Source organism: Rhamphochromis sp. 'chilingali', assembly GCF_963969265.1.
Source record: "Rhamphochromis sp. 'chilingali' genome assembly, chromosome: 20".
Classification (NCBI taxonomy): domain Eukaryota; kingdom Metazoa; phylum Chordata; class Actinopteri; order Cichliformes; family Cichlidae; genus Rhamphochromis; species Rhamphochromis sp. 'chilingali'.
The window spans coordinates 30,446,888-30,453,237 of record NC_137947.1 but is presented as its reverse complement, the minus strand read 5'-3'; the positions used below and the strand labels follow the sequence as shown (position 1 = coordinate 30,453,237).

Here is a 6,350-nt window from a genome sequence, read left to right as displayed (position 1 = left end):
GCAAAAAAACTTTTAACATATTTTCAGGTGAGAATGTAGCTGTGTAAACTTCAAATATCTGAGCCGACCGACACATCGTCTTCAAACCCCCGCGGTCTTTCACCACTCGGGTTAAACATGATGTACAAGTCACTTTGATAACTTAAAAATGTTCTTGTTTGGCTTTTTCAGTGTTTTATTTGTTCGTGAGTAAATCGGTTTGGCTGAGATTAAAGTTATTAGATTAGATTAAATTAAATTAAACTTTATTATTCCCTCGGGAGGGTTCCTCCGGGGGTTTTCACACAGCTGAATAAACGTCAAACAGAAAACTGATTAAACAGAAGAGTTTACGTCAGTGTCCGGTTATATTTTAGACAGCAAGAAGCAGACGGCAGAGTTTCACTCCACCGAGGGAGCTCGTGACGTACTACCCGGCTTTCTTTAGACCGCGAAGGCCGGTCCTCAGGTGGAAGCAGCCTCTGAATTTGGACACCCCCGCTGTTTCCGGGCCGGCCAATAATAACGGTGACATTTAACGTATTTTATCCGATAAATAAACCCTGTAAAATATATTTATCCGCCCAAACAGCCCTTTTGAATGTCTCCCTAATTCTGAGGTCTCAAGGTTGGCAAGTATGGCCACAACACCTCACTTTTTTTGCCACATTTATTGCAAACCACGGCTCAGCTGTTTGTGGAGGTAAAATACATCCGCACAATTACGCTCAGCCATTGTTGTGAGTGCGCACGCCAAGGGGCTGCGAGACATTTATACAGCCGTATTTCGCACATGACTATGAAAGGCGGAAGAGGAAGTAGTTCCTTTGAATGTAGGCAATCCGAATGTTATAGTTTCTTTCCACTGTGTTCCTGTTAATGATAAACTACAAATTTACTCTAAATTACTAAAATATCGATATTTTAATGTGAGAATCGATTCTAGAACATAAATGATTGGTATCGGAGGAATCGATATTTCAGGATCGATCCGCACATCACTAGCAGGAAGCGAGAGAGACGAGAGCTGAACAGTGTCGAGTGAACGCAGAGTTCATAGAAGGGCGACAGACGCATTTTCGGGTTAACGGATAGTTAACTGGAGTCGAGAACTGTTGTACCCTACTGTGAGGTAAAGGTGGATTTTGTCTGACACTTGTACCCAATGTTATTGTGTAAAACGGATTAGCGCTAACACAGCCGCTAGCACAACTGCTAACATAGCCGCTAGCGTAGCCTAGCATATTCGCTAAGCTCTTGTTCTGCTCTGTTTTTATTTATTAAGCTAATGCTAAGATTGAATGTTATCGCATGTGAACTGGCATTTAGCGGAGTTGTGTGATTCAGTAGGAGGAGACGGACGTCTTGCTGGTGGTCAGAGAGGTCCCTTCTGCTGGTGTGCTGAAGTTATGTGTTCACGTGGGAGCACGTGGAAAGGACGACTGTGAGTGCTGCTGCCGCGGCCTGCTGGTAGCCGTGACCCAGTTTCCCCGCTATCCCCTTGAACTGCCTGGAGGTGTGAGTACTGTTGTTTGCACGTGCTTTTTATTTTTACTGCTTGGCAACAAGTGAAGCGACCATATTGTTTTAGGTCCCAACGCACCCTAGCCACGACTCAGGCCTGCAACGAGGGGTTTGCTAGCAGAAAGACTGTAGCACTTGAGGTGTGTGTGTGTGTTTGGTGAGAGTGCGTGTGGGCCCACAATATTATTTGATTATTTTGTTTCTGTTGAGGTAGATACCTTATCATTGTTTAACAAACTTTATTGATTTTACTTATTTTCTTTGTGTTGTTAATTCAGCATTCACTAAAGTGGAGTTAACTTTATAATTGACCTGCTTGTGTGTGATTTATTTCCATATAGTGTAGTTTTATTGCATATTTAATACCATAAGCATTAAAAAGGGAGTATCAATAGGAAAGTAACAACAGGAACCCAGGGCCCCTCTCAATAGAACGTGGGACGGGTGTTACAAAGCAAACACAGACAGAGTTCATCCCCATAATAGAGGGACCAGCCCTCCTTAAAGATCTTCCCTCATTGGTCTTTTCAGCAGAATATACCAACAGTGTCTCGTTAGGAGGAGCTCTGGGGAGAGTGGAGGCCACGCTGAAAGTGTCACTGTTTTTATTACTTCTGTGACCTTGCTCTTATCTTAAATTTTGACCAGACTCTGCCCTTTTTATTTATCTCACTTCTGCACACTCTATCAGAGTCACATCTTTTTCTTACTCACTGAACTATTCAGTGAGCCTCTCACCGAAATAAAACCAACATTTTTTCCTCTTGTGTGCTTTAGTATTTGTCTTTGTGTGATGCTGCTTTTAGTCTGACAAACTGTAACAACAAAACCGACTCAAAAATCAAGGTGAATTTTGTCTCTTATGTTTTTGAAAAAGTGTGAATTGAATAGATTTTCTTTATGGTTTTATTTTTGGAAATTCATTCTTTCTTTTATAACACGAGAGCCACTTGATAACACTGTTTGTTGGGTCTGGAAGAATTTCTTACTCATACTGAGAAAAACATTCACGTCCTTGTTCCTCTGCAGCATAAGGATGGGTGCACACGGCGCTGCTCCACAGCTGAGCTCCTGAGGAGAACAAAAACAAGACAGACTAAGCTGAAACTCTGACCAATCAATCTCAGGAGAGATAATGCAGTATCTGGGGCCGAGGTTTGGAGGGTCAGCCGGGATCAAAACGTGATGTCCAGGTTGATGCCCAGAATCCACAGCCTGAGGAGGGCGAGCCACAAATTTCAGAGAGGGGTCAGAGATGATACGTAGGCTAGCCGGACTGCTGACCCATGTCTTGTTGAGGTCTGAATCAGGTTAAACAGTTTGCATGAACCTCCAGATACCCTACCACCAAGGCCTCGTGTTGTCGCAAATAAAGCGGCTAACAGAATGCTCTCATTAGCAGATCAGACCAGTGTGAAGAGCGACAGCTGCTAGCTCTCTTCTGGGAGAGAGGATCACTTCCAATTCAAGTGCAAAAATAGTGCCCCAGAGTAACAGCAGCAGGAAGTGCTCAGTTAATATTTTGGCTCTTAATCTTCATTGTAGTCCTGACGACAGGTTCTGTCTAGTCTCTGATCTCTAATGGTTTATTAATAATTTAATTTACTGTGTTATCTATTTATTTATTTATTTAATTATTTATTAGTGTTGCACATGGGGGGGGGGATTCAAAAATGGCAGCTCATATGATTGTTGGGCTGTATGTATTATTGTAGGGTCTACCTTACAGTATAAAGTGCCCTGAGACAACTGCGTTGTGTAAATAAAATTGAATTGAATTGACATTACCTCCTGATTCTGTAGCTCTAGCTAGCGCCTTAAGGACCAGCAACAACTTTACATCTGCACCATGAACAGTTTACAGAGATAAAGAGAAGAAAGGAGGTTTTGGGGGTGGAACAGGAAGTGGAATATTTTTATTTCTTTATTACTGAGCAAGTACAGTATCTCAAATTAATCACACAATATTAACTCATTCAACAGTAAAATGCATTAACCTGTCTGTCAGACTTAATTAAAGGTCCAAGATTAACATTTCGGATTGTTGCGGCCTATCTTAACACCTGCTTCATGGGTTGTCCCATCTGTCCCATTCATGTGAAGTCACTATCTCCAAAACACTGTCATGAAGTTTTTGAATACATTTGGCATCAGGGTTTATCTGACTGGTCTAAAGGAAGAACTGATTCGATTTTAGTGGTCAAAGGTCTCTGTGACTGCGTGTCCAGATGTTTCAGGATGCTGACATTTTTGGGGTTTTATACATCACAACCAGCCAAACACCCCCTCTTTGTACGGGTGCAGCGATCAAAGCTATAGTTAGTAGGTGATGATTTGATCAGCTGTGCTGATATAGAGTTTTATAAAAGCACACAGGCACATAAATCTCCATAGCTTACACTTACACATAATCATCACCCATATGGCATAAACATTAAACCAAGGGAGTCATAAATCCATCCTTCCACTCAGAGCACTGCAGGCACTTTCCTCACAGCTGACGCAGAAACACAGGCGTGTTCTCAGGTGTCTGTGCTTCCAGTGGAGACCATGTAAGTGTATTCTATGGAGATTTATGTGTCAGTGTGCTTTTATAACACTCTACATCAGTTTAAGCGTGCTATACTGAAAGGAAAGTGCTCAAAGGGGTGGAGGGTTTTTTTTCTTCATCATCAGGGACAATGTTACATCACTTTTAGAGTCGTTATGTCTTTGATTCTCCTTTTATACCTTGTACAGGGTCAGTGTGTGTTTCTATTTTAGATGGAGAAGGCAGAGAATGTCCTCTAAGCCAACTCCTGTTTTAATGGACACTGCAGGAGTGGGCAGACTGAACAGCTGCAAAGGCAAATGGATTACCAAAGTAATGCTAGTAGTACCATAAGTAAGGTTAAAAACATTTGTTTTAAACAGAATTTTAACAGCAGCACAATAAACAAGAGCAGAATCACAAAGCAAACAAACCCCTCCTCTGCAGTGAGATCGTACACCAACACAAAGCATTACATTTGCATAAAAATCTCTTTTTAGTTCAAAAGAAAAATACAACAAACGGTGTGTGGGTCACAGCAAACTATTGCTTGGAAAAAATGAATAAAATAAGCAGGAACACTCATTTTAAATACTTATATAATTAAACTTAAAAAAGACCTTAAAAGAGCTAAACATGCCACTACCTGGTGGGCAGTTTGGGCTCTAGGGAAGACTTCTTTCTGCTGCTCCCCTTCAGGGGTTGCCACCACGGATCATACGCCTCCATCTCATCCTATCCCAGCATCCTCCACTGTCTCACAACCATCTGCATGTCCTCCTTCATGACATCCATGAATATTCTATGTGGTTTTCCTCTCTTCCTTCTGCCTGGCAGTTCTATATTCAACACCCAGCATCCACTGTCCCTCCTGTGCACATATCCAAACCATTTTATCTTTGCCTCTCTAACTTGCCTGTCTCCAAACAGCCCGAGCTGACCTGTCCCTCTGATGTACCCATTTCTAATCCCGTACATCCTTGTCATTCTTGCTGAAACTTGTAACCTTTTTAGCTCTGCCACCACCAGTCTGGCCTCCCATCTTTTTGTCAGTGCCAAACCATACATCACATACATCACAGGATGTCTCGCTATCATCTGGTAAAGCTTACCGTTCTACTGCAGGGGTATGGCAACACGTCGGTTCTCGCTGTATAGTTTTGGTGTTTTTGTGTCAAAAATCTGACTTGACATTTGTCTCCACTTATCCAGTGCTGGCTGCACAGTGCTTCATCTCTCTTATGCATGGTCTGTTACATGTTTTCTACCTCACTTCTACATTCTTTTTTTCTCTAAAGCATACCTCCACCTCTCCAGGCTCTCATCCACCTGCTCTCTGTCACTACCGATCACGATGTCATATGTTAAGATCATAGGCACAAAGTCTCCTGCCTGACCTCATCTGTCATCCTTTCCTCAACCACTACAAACAAGAAGGGGCTCAGAGCAGATCCCTGACGTAATCCTACCTCCATTTTTAAACCCATCTATCACTCCCCCCACACACCTTACCTCATGCATGTCCTGTATATGGCTCTTCCATACACCTTTCTCCCACTCCTGACTTGTTCGTGCAGTATCACAGTGTTTCTCTCAGCATCCTATTATATATTTTCAACTCCTTCCGACCGCCGTACTTTTCCATCTTCTCCCTTTAATTTTTTTTTTCAGTAGTACTCTTCTTCAGCCAAACTGATGCTCAATGATCATCACCTTTCTTCCTAAACTAGCTTCAGCAGCTCGTTCTCACATCTTCATGGTGTGGCTGATCAGCTTTATTCCTCTGTAGTTACCACAGCTCAGCACATCACCTTGTTCTTGAAAACAGGTCAGTTCCTCAGACATCCTCTCACTCCAAACCTGTGTTAAAACAATCTGGTAAAAGTCCACTGCTCCATCAGATTCGGTCCATACCCTTACAACTCCATCAATACCTGGATTTTTCCACTCTTCGTATTCTTCGCAGCTACCCTCACTTCCTCCCTGCTAATCTTCCGCACCTCCTGATTCCCTAACTTTCCTACCATCCGTAGTCCCTTCTCTCTTTCTTGTTTTCTTCATTCAATTCCTCAAACTATACCTCTGTCTCATCAACACATACTCTTCACTTCATCAAAACATTTTCACAATAATCAGCCTAACCTGCTGCACATCCTTTCCAACTTGAACTCTCTATCTCTCTTAACGAAGTGATTTTCTTGTTCCTTATTGTCCACCCTCACATTCGATTCATTACAAGCATTTTCCTTTGCCTCCTCGCTCTTTGTGGTTTGCCTAGGCTTGTGCCTCCTCCTCATGGATGGGTTAACGACACAGA

General features: G+C 42.4%; 1 long non-coding RNA gene across 2 annotated transcripts in view; it reads left to right on the top strand.

Moving 5' to 3' along the window:
- Window positions 1–381: 381 nt before the first annotated feature.
- The window catches only part of LOC308388125, a 28,194-nt gene continuing 22,225 nt past the window's right edge, over window positions 382–6,350 (top strand). Inside the window, exons 1-3 of one of the 2 annotated variants that reach the window (XR_013970059.1) lie at window positions 392–1,111; window positions 1,327–1,497; window positions 2,533–3,158. This is a non-coding gene — a long non-coding RNA (uncharacterized lncRNA). Of the gene's footprint in view, window positions 1,112–1,326; window positions 1,498–2,532; window positions 3,159–6,350 lie in introns of those variants that run through there. The other variant, XR_013970058.1, reaches the window with a different exon arrangement.